General features: G+C 45.0%; 1 long non-coding RNA gene across 3 annotated transcripts in view; it reads right to left on the bottom strand.

Moving 5' to 3' along the window:
* LOC141073545 (uncharacterized) overlaps nt 1-17,704 on the bottom strand; it is a 426,372-nt gene that overhangs the window by 21,546 nt on the left and 387,122 nt on the right. The window contains exon 5 of one of the 3 annotated variants that reach the window (XR_012226995.1): nt 2,658-2,710. The exons of the other annotated variants lie outside the window; for them this stretch is intronic. This is a non-coding gene — a long non-coding RNA (uncharacterized lncRNA). Of the gene's footprint in view, nt 1-2,657; nt 2,711-17,704 lie in introns of those variants that run through there. 3 annotated transcript variants of the gene reach the window in all.

Raw genomic sequence — 17,704 nt, 5'->3', positions numbered from 1 at the left:
TCCAGATCATTAGTATCAGGCACTGGATTTGCCTCCAAGAATTGAGTCATCTTATCTTTATCCAAAACTTTCCTCTGAAACAAGTCAGCACAGTACGATCTCACCACCTCCAGGATACCCTCCCGTGAATCCTGCAATACACCCTGGGAGTCGGTGAGACCCGTGACCATTTTTTTGGCCACCCTCTCCCTGCAATTCTCAAAGGGATCAGGGGCCCCTAAGGACCCATAATCCCATTCAAGAACCAGGGAGGTATACCTGCTATACTGATACTGCTTTATCTCAGATTTCAGCTGGTCGATCTTCACTTTATCATCCCCGCCCGCCGAATACAGTGACTCCAATTCTTTGCACAGCTTCAGGTACTGGCTGTACTTATTCCTCCCTTTATTAACTGACAGTCTCTTTAAGAGGGATCTGATATCCTCCTTGATGTCCTCCCACTAGTCGGTCATGTTGTCATAGAAGTCAACCCTGTCTAGATGAAGCTGGATAAGGGAGTGAACACGGCTCTGAACATAGGCATCCTCCAGGAGACTGGAATTGAGCTTCCACAACCCTCTACCAATGTCCGGACGGTTAGAGGAACCCAAAGAGAAGCACAAGGCAAGGTGATCAGAGTAAGGGACGACCTTCTCACTCAGGGCGCCGACAGCCTCAGTAGGACTGACAAAAGCAAAATCTATCCTACTGCTCCTGTTGTAACATGAATATGTGAATTTTGGCTGTCGCCCACCCTGTGTGAAAATGTCAGTCAGTCCTGCCTGCATTATGACGTTATGTAGGACCTTACCGTCCCTGGTCACTGCCCTGCCTGAGGAGCTGTCACCTGATGTCATTATGGCATTAAAGTCCCCCGCCATCACCACGGGAAGAGAAGTGAAGAGGTAAGGCTTGACGTCATTAAACAGCTGGATCCTGTCAGTCACTGTCTGTGGCCCATAGATGTTAATAAGCCGGAGTCGCCTCCCATGGATAGTGACTTCTAGGACCAGACATCTTCCCATGACCACCTCCGTCATCCTATGCACAGTCACATCATTGGTGTTAAACAGGACAGCGACCCCGGCATAAGGCTCCACAGCCAGTGACCAGAAAGAAGGACCGGACCGCCATTCCCTCTCAGCCTCTCTCATAAGCCCCAGAGATGTCAGTCGTGTCTCCTGCAGGAAGATGACATCTGTGTCCAGATATTTCAGATGTTCATACACCACGTGTCTAGTTCTCCTCAGCTTAATGCTATTCACATTGCTCGAGGTCACTGTCAATGAGAACCCCGCCATCACAACACAATATAGAAGGAGCAGAGTAATAGCCATCATCATGAGTCAGAGATGTTCTGTCCACCACTGGTGTCCATGTCAGACTCTACCTGAGGGTCCACAGATAAGGGCTTCTGCTTTGGCGGGGGATGGTCCTCTATGTCCCTGTCACACTCAGCATCAACTTTCCTCAACTCTTCCTCATAATCGTCACCATTGGAGTCAGATAAAACTCCATACTTGTTGGACACGACCATCACTCCTGCAGAATTCTGAACCTTCTTACTAGCAGTCTGACCAGTGTCATATTCTGCCTCAGGTTTACGGGAGGATGTGTTCTTTTTCTTCCTTTTATTATTAATGCTCCAGTCATCAGATACAGACAGCGATGCTGAAGGGGGGGCTATCTGAGGCTGCTGGACCTGATGGACGATCTCCATGTTCCCCTCTGCACCCTGCTTCTCTGGTGCTGCCTGAGTGGACTCCTGGTGGGCATCTGAGCTGGTCAGCATCTCTCCTGACATTAACTTCTCCTCCCCATGTGTCCCTGCCACCACATCCTCATCCTCCTGAGCCTCTGCCCCTGCCACCACTAACTCATCAGGGAAGACTCTGCAGATGTTGTGCCAGGCGTCTGGACAGTCCCTGTGAGGGTGGCCCATCCTACCACAGAGGTTGCACCTGACGTCCCGGCAGTCCGCAGCGACATGGCCGATTGCCCCACACAGACTGCACTTCACCACAGTACAGGCATTAGCCAGATGACCTTTCCCACCACATTTGAAACACTTTCTGGGTTGCCCGGGATAATAACACCTTCCCTTCTCCCTCCCAATGAAGAAGGAGTTGGGTAAGTGGTCAGTGATGTTCTCACATTGCCGCAGTTTCACCAAGACCCGCCACCCCATTGTCCAGATACCATCCTCATCTCTGACCTTGGTGAGCCCAGAGACGAGGTCACAGTGTCTCCGGAGCCACACCTCGATGTTCTGTGGAGGAACGGCCTCATTCCAGAAGGTGATGTTCACTGTGACAGTGTCTGGCCTGGAGATAGGAACCAACACAAACTTATTCCAGCCCTCAGCATCTCTGAACTTGGGGTAATTGGCCCAGAATCTATCCAGGTCAGACATGAGCTTGAAGCTGACCTCGTAGCCCTGCCTGTCCTGAAGATTAGACACTGCCAGTATCTCATTTGCCACAAACCCCATCTGGCCGCAGAGCAGCTCTCTCACCACATACCTGCGTTGTGGCAGATCCTCCTTGGCACCTATGTATTTAAACCGCACCACATTAATGCGTTTGAATGTCTGGCCGGTATACCTGGCGCTGGAAGTGATGGATGGGGCGCCGCGGCTCCAGGCATTCCTGGGGGGCACCTGCCGGGTCACACTGGGCTGACTGACAGGGAGAGGGCCTGCAGCAGGGGGGCTGTCACACCTTGTGGACTAGATGGAAAAGGGGGATAATCACACATATCATGCACATTATCATAAGCAGCATCATTATCAGACAGTGCGACGTCCATTACAGAGTGTGAAACCCCTCCAACCCCCGACCCCATGGGCACAGCATCCCCAGCCACAGTCTGTGCTTCAGCCTCAGCCTCATCAGCACAAACAGTCTCACATATACTGTCCTGCTCCTGTGTGGGGCACTCTGGGACCTGTGGTGCCTCTGCTGGAGTCTGCAGTGTATGCTCTTGTTCACACGGAGCTTCCTGCTGCTGCAGCTGTTTTCCCTCCTGGAAGCAGAAGCGGGCAGCCTGTAACACTGGCCGTGTCCGCTGCTGGGGGGTCCCGTCCTGAACATCAGGGGTCCTGGCCTCTACAGCACAGTCCTGCTTATAGGAGGTGAACCGCTCGCGGTTCCTGTAGGTCTCTGCCAGGGGCCCCATGCTCTCCAGCACAGATTCAGTGTCCTGTCTACCTCCATTTGCAGCGCTTGTTTTTGCTGCTGTAACTCACCCAGTTTTCGGACAAGTCCCGGTATCTCATCCGCTAGCTGCAGCTCGGGTGCACGCGCCGGCCCCACAGGTTTAGTCTTGACCACGGGTACAGGGGTTTTAAAGACAGTCTTGTGCGGGTCTTGTGCGGGTCCACCATAGATGGTTTTGTGGCCCCTTGGCTGGATGCAGGCTCCGCAGCAGGTTTATCACTGCCACCTGACTGTGACCGTGTGCGTCCTGACCGCGCCATACTGCCATGCTGCTGTAGGTTCTCCTGCATTGTCTGCCTTTCCAAAGACGTCCGTCTCTGCCTGGGAGCAGGAGAGGTGATCTGCACAGCTGGGGCCGATCTCACCTGTGCACCTGGCAGGAGCTGCTTACTGACTGGGGAGCTACAAGACTTCACATTCTGCTGGTTTCCATCACTCACAGAGACTTTTCCTTCTTGCTTCTTTGCTGGAACTGGAGGTTTTCCTCCCAAAACTTTGGCCACAGCTTTCTCTTCCTTCACCGAACTGCTGCAGCTTTGACTCGCTGCATTCACTGGACTCACAGCGGCTTTGGGATTAACACTCCCATTAGTAGAAGCCTGGGAGGCTTGTCCCAGTGTAGGCCGGGAAGCCTGGGCCTTGCCTGGGGAGCTTCCCCGCCCAGGGTGGCCCCTCCCCGGGCTTGCTCCAGACATCAGGAGAACCACAGACACACAACCTCACAGCTAGGAGGCAGTATTCTAGTAGTTATATTCTTGCATATAGGGGGCAGTATTATAGTATTTATATTCTTGTACATAGGGGCAGTATTATAGTAGTTATATTCTTGTACATGGGGCAGTATTATAGTAGTTATATTCTTGTACATAGAGGCAGTATTATAGCAGTTATATTCTTGTACATAGGGGCAGTATTATAGTACTTATATTCTTGTACATAGGGGCAGTATTATAGTAGTTATATTCTTGTACATAGGAGCAGTATTATAGTAGTTATATTCTTGTACATAGGGGGCAGTATTATAGTAGTTATAGTCTTGTACATAGGAGCAGTATTATAGTAGTTATATTCTTGTACATAGGAGCAGTATTATAGTAGTTATATTCTTGTACATAGAGGCAGTATTATAGCAGTTATATTCTTGTACATAGGGGCAGTATTATAGTAGTTATATTCTTGTACATAGGGGCAGTATTATAGTAGTTATATTCTTGTACATAGGGGCAGTATTATAGTAGTTATATTCTTGTACATAGGGGCAGTATTATAGTAGTTATATTCTTGTACATAGGAGCAGTATTATAGTAGTTATATTCTTGTACATAGGAGCAGTATTATAGTAGTTATATTCTTGTACATAGGAGCAGTATTATAGTAGTTATATTCTTGTACATAGGGGCAGCATTATTGTATTTATATTCTTGTACATAGGGGCAGCATTATTGTATTTATCATAGGGGGCAGTATTATAGTAGTTATATTCTTGTACATAGGGGCAGTATTATAGTAGTTATATTCTTGTACATAGGAGCAGTATTATAGTAGTTATATTCTTGTACATAGGGGCAGTATTATAGTAGTTATATTCTTGTACATAGGGGCAGTATTATAGTAGTTATATTCTTGTACATAGGGGCAGTATTATAGTAGTTATATTCTTGTACATAGGGAGCAGTATTATAGTAGTTATATTCTTGTACATAGGAGCAGTATTATAGTAGTTACAGTCATGGCCAAAAGTATTGACACCCCTGCAATTCTGTCAGATAATACTCAGTTTCTTCCTGAAAATGATTGCAAACACAAATTCTTTGGTATTATTATCTTCATTTAATTTGTCTTAAATGAAAAAACGCAAAAAGAAATGTCCTAAAGCCAAATTGGATATAATTCCACACCAAACATAACAAAGAGGGTGGACAAAAGTATTGGCACTGTTTGAAAAATCATGTGATGCTTCTCTAATTTATGTAATTAACAGCACCTGTAACTTACCTGTGGCACCTAACAGGTGTTGGCAATAACTAAATCACACTTGCAGCCGGTTGATATGGATTAAAGTTGACTCAACCTCTGTCCTGTGTCCTTGTGTGTACCACATTGAGCATGGAGAAAAGAAAGAAGACCAAAGAACTGTCTGAGAACTTGAGAAATCAAATTGTGAGGAAGCATGAGCAATCTCAAGGCTACAAGTCCATCTCCAAAGACCTGAATGTTCCTGTGTCTACCGTGCACAGTGTCATCAAGAAGTGTAAAGCCCATGGCACTGTGGCTAACCTCCCTAGATGTGGCCGGAAAAGAAAAATTGACAAGAGGTTTCAACGCAAGATTGTGCGGATGTTGGATAAAGAACCTCGACTAACATCCAAACAAGTTCCAGCTGCCCTGCAGTCTGAGGGTACAACAGTGTCAACCCGTACTATCTGTCAGCGTCTGAATGAAAAGGGACTGTATGGTAGGAGACCCAGGAAGACCCCACTTCTTACCCCGAGACATAAAAAAGCCAGGCTGGACTTTGCCAAAACTTACCTGAAAAAGCCTAAAACGTTTTGGAAGAATGTTCTCTGGTCAGATGAGACAAAAGTAGAGCTTTTAGGGCAAAAGCATCAACATAGAGTTTACAGGAGAAAAAAGAGGCATTCAAAGAAAAGAACACGGTCACTACAGTCAAACATGGCGGAGGTTCCCTGATGTTTTGGGGTTGCTTTGCTGCCTCTGGCACTGGACTGCTTGACCGTGTGCATGGCATTATGAAGTCTGAAGACTACCAACAAATTTTGCAGCATAATGTAGGGCCCAGTGTGAGAAAGCTGGGTCTCCCTCAGAGGTCATGGGTCTTCCAGCAGGACAATGACCCAAAACACACTTCAAAAAGCACTAGAAAATGGTTTGAGAGAAAGCACTGGAGACTTCTAAGGTGGCCAGCAATGAGTCCAGACCTGAATCCCATAGAACACCTGTGGAGAGATGTAAAAATGGCAGTTTGGAGAAGGCTCCCTTCTAATATCAGGGACCTGGAGCAGTTTGCCAAAGAAGAATGGTCTAAAATTCCAGCAGAGCATTGTAAGAAACTCATTGATGGTTACCGGAAGCGGTTGGTCGCAGTTATTTTGGCTAAAGGTTGTGCAACCAAGTATTAGGCTGAGGGTGCCAATACTTTTGTCCGGCCCATTTTTGGAGTTTTGTGTGAAATGATCAATGTTTTGCTTTTTGCTTCATTCTCTTTTGTGTTTTTTCATTTAAGACAAATAAAATGAAGATAATAATACCAAAGAATTTGTGTTTGCAATCATTTTCAGGAAGAAACTGAATATTATCTGACAGAATTGCAGGGGTGTCAATACTTTTGGCCATGACTGTATATTCTTGTACATAGGGGGCAGTATTATAGTAGTTATATTCTTGTACATAGGAGCAGTATTATAGTAGTTATATTCTTGTACATAGGGGGGCAGTATTATAGTAGTTATATTCTTGTACATAGGAGCAGTATTATAGTAGTTATATTCTTGTACATAGGGGCAGTATTATAGTAGCTATATTCTTGTACATAGGGGCAGCATTATTGTATTTATATTCTTGTATATAGGGGCAGTATTATAGTAGTTATATTCTTGTACATAGGGGCAGTATTATAGTAGTTATATTCTTGTACATAGGGGGCAGTATTATAGTAGTTATATTCTTGTACATAGGGGCAGTATTATAGTAGTTATATTCTTGTACATAGGGAGCAGTATTATAGTAGTCATATTCTTGTACATAGGGGCAGTATTATAGTAGTTATATTCTTGTACATAGGAGCAGTATTATAATAGTTATATTCTTGTACATAGGGGCAGTATTATAGTAGTTATATTCTTGTACATAGAGGCAGCATTATTGTATTTATATTCTTGTACATAGGGGCAGAATTATAGTAGTTATATTCTTGTACATAGGAGCAGTATTATAGTAGTTATATTCTTGTACATAGGGGCAGAATTATAGTAGTTATATTCTTGCACATAGGGGCAGTAATATAGTAGTTATATTCTTGTACATAGGAGCAGTATTATAGTAGTTATATTCTTGTACATAGGGGCAGTATTATAGTAGTTATATTCTTGTACATAGGGAGCATTATTATAGTAGTTATATTCTTGTACATAGGAGCAGTAATATACTGTAGTAGTTATATTCTTGTACATAGGGGCAGTATTATAGTAGTTATATTCTTGTACATAGGGGGCAGTATTATAGTAGTTATATTCTTGTACATAGGGGCAGTATTATAGTAGTTATATTCTTGTACATAGAGGCAGCATTATTGTATTTATATTCTTGTACATAGGAGCAGTATTATAGTAGTTATATTCTTGTACATAGGAGCAGTATTATAGTAGTTATATTCTTGTACATAGGAGCAGTATTATAGTAGTTATATTCTTGTTCATAGGGGGCAGAATTATAGTAGTTATATTCTTGTACATAGGGAGCAGTATTATAGTAGTTATATTCTTGTACATAGGGAGCAGTATTATAGTAGTCATATTCTTGTACATAGGGGCAGTATTATAGTAGTTATATTCTTGTACATAGGAGCAGTATTATAGCAGTTATATTCTTGTACATAGGGGCAGTATTATAGTAGTTATATTCTTGTACATAGAGGCAGCATTATTGTATTTATATTCTTGTACATAGGGGCAGAATTATATTAGTTATATTCTTGTACATAGGAGCAGTATTATAGTAGTTATATTCTTGTACATAGGGGCAGAATTATAGTAGTTATATTCTTGTACATAGGGGCAGTAATATAGTAGTTATATTCTTGTACATAGGAGCAGTATTATAGTAGTTATATTCTTGTACATAGGGGCAGTAATATAGTAGTTATATTCTTGTACATAGGAGCAGTATTATAGTAGTTATATTCTTGTACATAGGGGGCAGTATTATAGTAGTTATATTCTTGTACATAGGGGCAGTATTATAGTAGTTATATTCTTGTACATAGGAGCAGTATTATAGTAGTTATATTCTTGTACATAGGGGCAGTATTATAGTAGTTATATTCTTGTACATAGGAGCAGTATTATAGTAGTTATATTCTTGTACATAGGGGCAGTTTTATAGTAGTTATATTCTTGTACATAGGCACAGTATTATAGTAGTAATATTCTTGTACATAGGGGCAGTATTATAGTAGTTATATTCTTGTATATAGGGGCAGTATTATAGTAGTTATATTCTTATACATAGAGGGCAGTATTATAGTAGTTATATTCTTGTACACAGGGAGCAATGATATAATAGTAATTATATTTTTTGCACATAGAGATATTATAGTAGTAAGAACCTAAAACCTGAGAAATGTTGTTTGTAGAGCTTTGTGCTTACAGTAGTTGTCACTTTGCTTGCTCTCTTACGTTATATATAATGTCGCTATTTCGGTCCCCGCAGAGGGCAGTAGGGGCCTTGGTGACTGACAGTTTGGCCGTCTTGATTATGGCCTCCTCTGTCTCCTCACATTGTAGGGCAGGCGAGTCTTCCATACGAGGATCTATAATTGTATCCTGTAATACTTTGTACTTTCTCTACTTTTACCTTTACTTGTTGTTGATGAGAGAAGTCTCAGGAAACATCACGCAGATCTGGAACACATCGAGCACCTGAGGGAAAGGTCTCACCACGCTGCGTGCCGGCAACATACGGCAGAAGCCTCATTAAGTAGTGAGCGCAGGTTGAGGAGTTGTCAGGCTGTGTATGACTGGAGGCCTCCACCAGCTGTTTACACCGGAGCTGCTGGAAACTTTTCCATACTTTTACAAATCGCATTATTTATAGATGTGAAGATCACATATTTGTCATGCAGGTTACAACCTCTCATCCAGCGATGGATGTCGGGGGGCTATGCTGCAACCCCATCACCCAACATTAAGCTCTTGATGGCTGGTGGGTATCCTCAATAATGGCTCCCATTAGGCTGTTTACTGCTAGATGTCCTTGATGTGACTCTTGTACTGGGTTGGGTACATATGTTACTCTCTGTCGCTCCAGATGTTGAGCTGGAAAGATGTCAAGCTTTTAGGAGCAGTCGTTTTTCTCCTCATTGTCTTCTGCATTGCAAAATATGCTTCAGGGAGTGACAGTGGTCAAGGTCCTGTGACCATGGTCGTAGTTCTGCATCCAGGGACTGACAGTGCTCAAGGTCCTGTGACCATGGTTGTAGTTCTGCATCCAAGGAGTGACAGTGGTCAAGGTCCTGTGACCATGGTCGTAGTCCTGCATCCAAGGAGTGACAGTGCTCAATGTCCTATAACCATGGTCGCAGTCCTGCATCCAGGGACTGACAGTGCTCAAGGTCCTGTGACCATGGTCGTAGTCCTGCATGCAGGGAGTGACAGTGCTTAAGGTCCTGTGACCATGGTCGTAGTCCTGCATCCAGGGACTGACAGTGCTCAAGGTCCTGTGACCATGGTCGTAGTCCTGCATCCTGGGACTGGCAGTGGTCAAGGTCCTGTGACCATGGTCGTAGTCCTGCATCCAGGGACTGACAGTGGTCAAGTTCCTGTGACCATGGTCGTAGTCCTGCATCCAAGCAGTAACAGTGCTCAATGTCCTATAACCATGGTTGCAGTCCTGCATCCAGGGAGTGACAGTGCTCAAGGTCCTGTGACCATGGTCATAGTCCTGCATCCAGGGACTGACAGTGCTCAAGGTCCTGTGACCACAGTCGTAGTCCTGCATCCATTGACTGACAGTGCTCAAGGTCCTGTGACCATGGTCGTAGTCCTGCATCCAAGGAGTGACAGTGCTCAAGGTCCTGTGACCATGGTCGTAGTCCTGCATACAGGGAGTGCCAGTGCTCAAGATCCTGTGACCATGGTCGTAGTCCTGCATCCAGGGACTGACAGTGCTCAAGGTCCTGTGACCATGGTCGTAGTCCTGCATCCAGGTAGTGACAGTGCTCAAGGTCCTATGACTGTTGTGAATTCACTTTTTGGCCTACCTCTGGTTGCTAGTGAAGGTAGTGGAGCTGGTTGTATGGATAGAGGAGTCACGAGTTCTCTTTCCGGGCTCCCTCTGGTGGTTACAGGAGGTAATGGAGCTGATCTAATAACAGAGGCCTGCCACCTGATAATGAGGAGGACGATTGGACATCTGACGTTTCTGACTGGATTTAAGACAGCCGACTCCCTCTATCCCTGCTGGTGATTTTTTTCCTGCCTCCTGAGGTCTTAGTTTCCAGCTCAGTCCCTGCATGCTCAAGCGAAGTGTTCTTTGCTAATGTTCACATTTGATTTGGTTTTGTCTATTCAGTTTTGTGTGGTCAGCCAGCTCCGGCTGGGGCTGTGCTGAATTTCCATCCTTATGTTACTGCTTGTGCCAGTTTGTTTTTGTCCCTTATTAGATTGGCCTCTTTTTGCTCTGCTTTCAGAATATGCCAGAGTGCTGATATAGTGGGCGAAGTCTAGTGACTTCAGTATTTTTCTATCAGACGTGTGTGTTGGACATTTTTTGCAGGGATTTTTGCGTGATTGCAGACAGTGTCTTTCCTTTCCTGTCCTGTCTAGTTAGTGTGGGCCCCATCGTTTGCTAAGCCTATTTTCCTACCTGTGTTTGTGTTTTCATCTTGTCTCACCGACAATATATGTTTGGGGGCTATCTATTCCTTTGGGGTCTGCTCTGGGGCAGTTTAAGATTTCCCCTTTTCTTGCTTTAGGCTTATTTAGTTCTCCGGCTGTGACGAGGCGTCTAAGTTCATCGTAGGTACGCTCCACGGCTACAGCTAGTTGTGTGGATAGGATCAGGGGTCTGCAATCCGCGTAGTTACCAACCTCTCTGGTTTTCTGTGGCTTAGCTTGGTCTTGTTTTCCTCCTCGGTGACCCAATCATAACAGAATCTCCAGCCTAAACCGCAGATTCTAGGGTACTCAAAAGCCGGAGAGAATTGTAATAAAAAAAAAAAAAAAAGTGTCAGAATTTTTTTTTTTTATATATTTTTTCCTCTTTTTCTCTGGGGCCGTAGGAGGATTTTCTTTTCTTTAATGGAAATTAAGCAATTGTCTGATCATGTTGAGCAGCTCGCTGCTGAAGTGCGGGGAATTTCCGCCTATATCGCTCAATCACCTGCAGTTGAACCAAAAATCCCTACTCCTGATGTGTTTTCTGGGGATAGGTCTAAATTTCTGAATTTTAAGAATTGTAAATTATTTCAGGCCTTGAAGCCTAATTCATCGGGGAGCTCTGCCCAGCAGTTTAAAATTGTCATCTCCTTGCTGCGTGGCGATCCCCAGGATTGGGCTTTTTCTCTGACACGTGGAAATCCTATTCTGACTAATGTGGACACATTTTTTCAAGCCTTGGGGTTGTTGTATGATGAACCTAATGCTATTGATCAAGCTGAGAAAACCCTGTTGGCATTAGACCAGGGTCAGGATTCTGCAGCGTTATACTGTCAAAAATTCCGAAAGTGGGCGGACCTTACTACATGGAATGATGGTGCCTTAGCAGCGCTCTTTCGGAAGGGTTTATCAGAGACCGTAAAAGATGTTACGGTGGGATTTTCTGTTCCCTCTGGTCTTGATGATTCTATGTCATTAGCCATGGTCGCAGTCCTGCATCCAGGGAGTGACAGTGCTCAAGGTCCTGTGACCATGGTCATAGTCCTGCATGCGGGGAGTGACAGTGCTCAAGGTCCTATAACCATGGTCATAGTCCTGCATCCAGGGAGTGACAGTGCTCAAAAGGTCCTGTGACCATGGTCGCAGTCCTGCATCCAGGGAGTGACAGAGCTCAAGTAACCATGGTCGTAATCCTGCATCCAGGGAGTCACAGTGCTCAAGGTCCTGTGACCATGGTCGTAGTCCTGCATCCAGGGAGAGACAGTGCTGCAGGTCCTGTGACCATGGTCATAGTCCTGCATCCAGTGAGTGACAGTGCTCAAGGTCCTGTGACCATGGTCGTAGTCCTGCATCCAGGGAGTGACAGAGCTCAAGTAACCATGGTCCTAATCCTGCATCCAGGGAGTGACAGTGCTCAAGGTCCTGTGACCATGGTCATAGTCCTGCATCCAGGGAGAGACAGTGCTGCAGGTCCTGTGACCATGGTCGTAGTCCTGCATCCAGGGAGTGACAGAGTTCAAGTAACCATGGTCGTAGTCCTGCATCCAGGGAGTGACAGTGCTCAAGGTCCTATAACCATGGTCCTAGTCCTGCATCCAGGGAGTGATAGTGCTCAAGGTCCTGTGACCATGGTCCTAGTCCTGCATCCAGGGAGTGATAGTGCTCAAGGTCCTGTGACCATGGTCGTAGTCCTGCATCCAAGGAGTGACAGAGCTCAAGTAACCATGGTCGTAGTCCTGCATCCAGGGAGTGACAGTGCTCAAGGTCCTATAACCATGGTCGTAGTCCTGCAACCAGGGAGTGACAGTGCTCAAGGTCCTGTGACCATGGTCGTAGTCCTGCATCCAGGGAGTGACAGAGCTCAAGTAACCATGGTCGTAATCCTGCATCCAGGGAGTGACAGTGCTCAAGGTCCTGTGACCATGGTCGTAGTCCTGCATCCAGGAAGTGACAGAGCTCAAGTAACCATGGTCGTAGTCCTGCATCCAGGGAGTGACAGTGCTCAAGGTCCTATAACCATGGTCGTAGTCCTGCATCCAGGGAGTGACAGTTCTCAAGGTCCTGTGACCATGGTCGTAGTCCTGCATCCAGGGAGTAGCAGTGCTCAAGGTCCTATAACCATGGTCTTAGTCCGGCATCCAGGGAGTGACAGTGATAAAGGTCCTATAACCATGGTCGTTGTCCTGCATCCAGGGAGTGACATTGCTCAAGGTCCTATAACCATGGGCGTAGTCCTGCATCCAGGGAGTGACAGTGATAAAGGTCCTATAACCATGGTCGTAGTCCTGCATCCAGGAAGTGACAGTGCTCAAGGTCCTATGGCCATGATTGTAGTCCTCCCTCCAGGGAGTGAAGTGCAGTTATACAAAGGAATAGCAGAAGTGTATAGGAAAACTGGTATCCTGTGCAATTACACACGAGAACGTCAAATATTTATAGCTAATTTGTAACTTGCTAGTAGAAGTGAAGTTATACGCAGGAATAGCAGAGGTGTATAAGCAAACAGATATATATGATAAACTTGGCACTCAAGTTATGATGAAAAAGGTGTATTTAATGCAGGCCAGAAAGTAGTTAACAAAATGTTTTGGTCAAGTTGACCTTCATCCACCGCTGGGCATCGGATGCCACGTCACGGGAGGACACGCTTGAACGCAGCTTAAAGGATACCACACAGCACTGGCAATATGGGTCAGACTGTACGAACCTAATACTCATTTTTAAGCGGATATCTACGTGTCATGGTACATGGTTTCTTCTATCCACCACTCATTTTGCAGTCGGTAATTGATGAAGGTCTACTTGACCGAAACGTTTTAACTACTTTCTGGACTGCATTAGATATACCTTCATAAGTTGAGTGCAAAGTTTATTATATACTAGCTGAAGAGCCCGGCGTTGCCCATGCATAGTAACTATCTGCAGACCCGCTCTCTCCCTCCGCAGCCCTGCTCATCACTCGCCGTCCTGCGCTCTCCACCCGCCATCTCACATTCTGCCTCAGCAGCCCTGCTCTCCATCCACCTTCCCGCTCTCTCCCTCCGCAGCCCATCTCCACTGGCCGTCCTGCTCTCTCCCTCAACAGCCCAGCTTTCGCTCTCCATCCACTGTCACGCTCACTCCTTCCACAGCCCCACTCTCCAATTGCCGTCCCGCATTCTCTCTCCGCAGCTCGGCTCTTCCCTCACCATCCCACTATCCACTCACAGTCCCGCTCTCTCCCTCTGCAGCCCATCTCTACTGGCCGTCACGCTGTCTCCCTTAGCAGCCCAGCTCTCCACCCATGTCCCACTCTCTCCTTTAACAGCCTCACTCTCCATGCACCATCACGCTCTCCCTACACAGCCCCGCTCTCCATGCGCCATCCCGCTCTATCCCTGCTCTCCATCCATGTCCCACTCTCCCTCTACAGCCCCGCTCTCACCCTCCACAGCTCCACTCTCCAAGCGCCGTCCCGCTCTATCCCTCTGCAGCCCGCTCTCTCCCTCCATGTCCCGCTCTCTCCCTTGCAGCTCCGCTCTCCACCCGCATCCCGCACTTTCCATCTGCAACCCTGCGCTCCAGCTGGCAGTGGGTAGGGCCATGTGGGGTGGGTGTGGCTTGATACATACACATACACTCAGATATATATACAGTGGGGAAAAAAGTATTTAGTCAGTCAGCAATAGTGCAAGTTCCACCACTTAAAAAGATGAGAGGCGTCTGTAATTTACATCATAGGTAGACCTCAACTATGGGAGACAAACTGAGAAAAAAAAATCCAGAAAATCACATTGTCTGGTTTTTTTTTCATTTTATTTGCATATTATGGTGGAAAATAAGTATTTGGTCAGAAACAAAATTTCATCTCAATACTTTGTGATATATCCTTTGTTGGCAATGACAGAGGTCAAATGTTTTCTGTAAGTCTTCACAAGGTTGCCACACACTGTTGTTGGTATGTTGGCCCATTCCTCCATGCAGATCTCCTCTAGAGCAGTGATGTTTTTGGCTTTTCGCTTGGCAACACGGACTTTCAACTCCCTCCAAAGGTTTTCTATAGGGTTGAGATCTGGAGACTGGCTAGGCCACTCCAGGACCTTGAAATGCTTCTTACGAAGCCACTCCTTCATTGCCCTGGCGGTGTGCTTTGGATCATTGTCATGTTGAAAGACCCAGCCACGTTTCATCTTCAATGCCCTTGCTGATGGAAGGAGGTTTGCACTCAAAATCTCACGATACATGGCCCCATTCATTCTTTCATGTACCCGGATCAGTCGTCCTGGCCCCTTTGCAGAGAAACAGCCCCAAAGCATGATGTTTCCACCACCATGCTTTACAGTAGGTATGGTGTTTGATGGATGCAACTCAGTATTCTTTTTCCTCCAAACACGACAAGTTGTGTTTCTACCAAACAGTTCCAGTTTGGTTTCATCAGACCATAGGACATTCTCCCAAAACTCCTCTGGATCATCCAAATGCTCTCTAGCAAACTTCAGACGGGCCCGGACATGTACAGGCTTAAGCAGTGGGACACGTCTGGCACTGCAGGATCTGAGTCTATGGTGGCGTAGTGTGTTACTTATGGTAGGCCTTGTTACATTGGTCCCAGCTCTCTGCAGTTCATTCACTAGGTCCCCCCGCGTGGTTCTGGGATTTTTGCACACCGTTCTTGTGATCATTCTGACCCCACGGGGTGGGATTTTGCGTGGAGCGCCAGATCGAGGGAGATTATCAGTGGTCTTGTATGTCTTCCATTTTCTAATTATTGCTCCCACAGTTGATTTCTTCACTACAAGCTGGTTGGCTATTGCAGATTCAGTCTTCCCAGCCTGGTGCAGGGCTACAATTTTGTTTCTGGTGTCCTTTGACAGCTCTTTGGTCTTCACCATAGTGGAGTTTGGAGTCAGACTGTTTGAGCGTGTGCACAGGTGTCTTTTTATACTGATAACAAGTTTAAACAGGTGCCATTACTACAGGTAATGAGTGGAGGAAAGAGGAGACTCTTAAAGAAGAAGTTACAGGTCTGTGAGAGCCAGAAATCTTGATTGCTTGTTTCTGACCAAATACTTATTTTCCACCATAATATGCAAATAAAATGAAAAAAAAACAGACAATGTGATTTTCTGGATTTTTTTTTCTCAGTTTGTCTCCCATAGTTGAGGTCTACCTATGATGTAAATTACAGACGCCTCTCATCTTTTTAAGTGGTGGAACTTGCACTATTGCTGACTGACTAAATACTTTTTTTCCCCACTGTATATATACGCATGGTGTGGGAACCTACTTTGATACCTATTTCAGTAGTACTTACGTTTTTTTGTATATAAGCAAACTGATGTCCTGTGCACTTACACAGAAGAACAGCAGAGATGTATAAGTAATTTGTAACTTGCTGGCAGAAATTAAGTTATACATAGGAATAGTAGAGGTGGTGTATGGGCAAACTGGTTTCTTGTGTAATTACATACAAGAACAGCAGAGATTTATAAGTAATTGGTAACTTGCTAGCAGAAGTGCAGTTATGCACGGGAATATCAGAGCTGTATAGGCAAACTGATTTCTTGTGCAATTATAACATCACAAGATACCAGTTTGCCCATACACCTGCCATTTTCTATTCCTGTGTATAACTGCACTTCTGCTAGCAAGTTACAAATTACCTACAAATCTCTGCAGTTCTTCTGTGTAACTGCACAAGATACTGTAGGTACTGGTGTGGGCAGGAGACGGCGAGGGGATGCACTATTGTCAAAGAGATACAGATAGTTTGAAGTATTTGTAAACTTAGACAAACAAATGCCAAAACGTTTATTCGTTTATTTCTATTTTTGCACAATAACACCGTAAAATGTCCCTTTTAAGGTGGAGTTTTCCAATTTTTTTCTTCTTATTCAGCACCCCTGTTACCATCATTAACCAATTCCCTTATTCACTGATTTTCCGAGTTTCAATATATTCTCTGCTATAGTGAATTCTAGGAGCTGATGAAAGAACAAAGATGGACTCATCGTCTCGTAGAAAGGAAATCTATTTTTGCAGGAGACGTTTGAGAGCTGTGTTTCCGCTAATGGAATATACACCTTTAGTCCCAGGGACCTCGTGCAATAAAACATCAGCCCTTTCAGGCAAAATCAGGAAATTAAGCTACACTCCTCAGAGAAGGTTCACTTTTAATTTAGCAAAGTGATTCTCTTTTATGTGTAAAAGACTTTTCATTGGCTCAAAAGTCAAGACCGTCCATACATTACCGGCTGATCCCGCGACCTCTGATTTGATGGGTGTATTTTAGGGCACAGAGTAAGGCAGGTACTGTACTTTCTAAATTAAGCTGAGAGAACGACACATCATCTGTTTCCATAGTCCTTCTGTCTGCGGCGGTAGCAGTGGGGGAGGGGTAATTGTATTGGGGTTCATACATCAATAAATTATTATGACCATTGGGGCCCTCACTTAACATCTTTTTAATTTTGTTTTCCCTTAAAGTAACATGCACAAACTAAATCTCTCTCATTCAAGGTTTCTATTTAGGAAGATAGGTGCGAATGATAAGTAACTTATTTTGTGTCAAAAAGTAGAACCTATGGATCTGTGCTTGAGATGACCAATTCTGAATTAAAAAAAAAGGTTATTTATGTCGGGCGTTGATTGTTATATGTGTCTGCATCTATCTATCATCTCATGGTTTTGCTTCCCTTCTTCCTTCCTTCCCCTGCCTTCCAACTTCCTTTCCCTCTGTTCCACTTCCCTTCTTTCTCGTCCTTTTTTCTTCCCTTCTTCTTTGCCATCCCTTCTATCTTCCCCTCCGTTCCTCCTTCCTTCCCCTTATTTTCTTCCTTCCTTTACCTCTTCCCTTGTTACTTCCTTTTCCCTTCCCCTCTTCCCTTCTTCCATTCCCTTTTCTTCCTTCCC

This window comes from Dendrobates tinctorius, unplaced genomic scaffold (genome assembly GCF_039654945.1).
Source record: "Dendrobates tinctorius isolate UK_male_01 unplaced genomic scaffold, ASM3965494v1 ptg000307l, whole genome shotgun sequence".
Lineage (NCBI taxonomy): Eukaryota > Metazoa > Chordata > Amphibia > Anura > Dendrobatidae > Dendrobates > Dendrobates tinctorius.
This window is presented reverse-complemented; position numbering and strand designations above follow the sequence as displayed.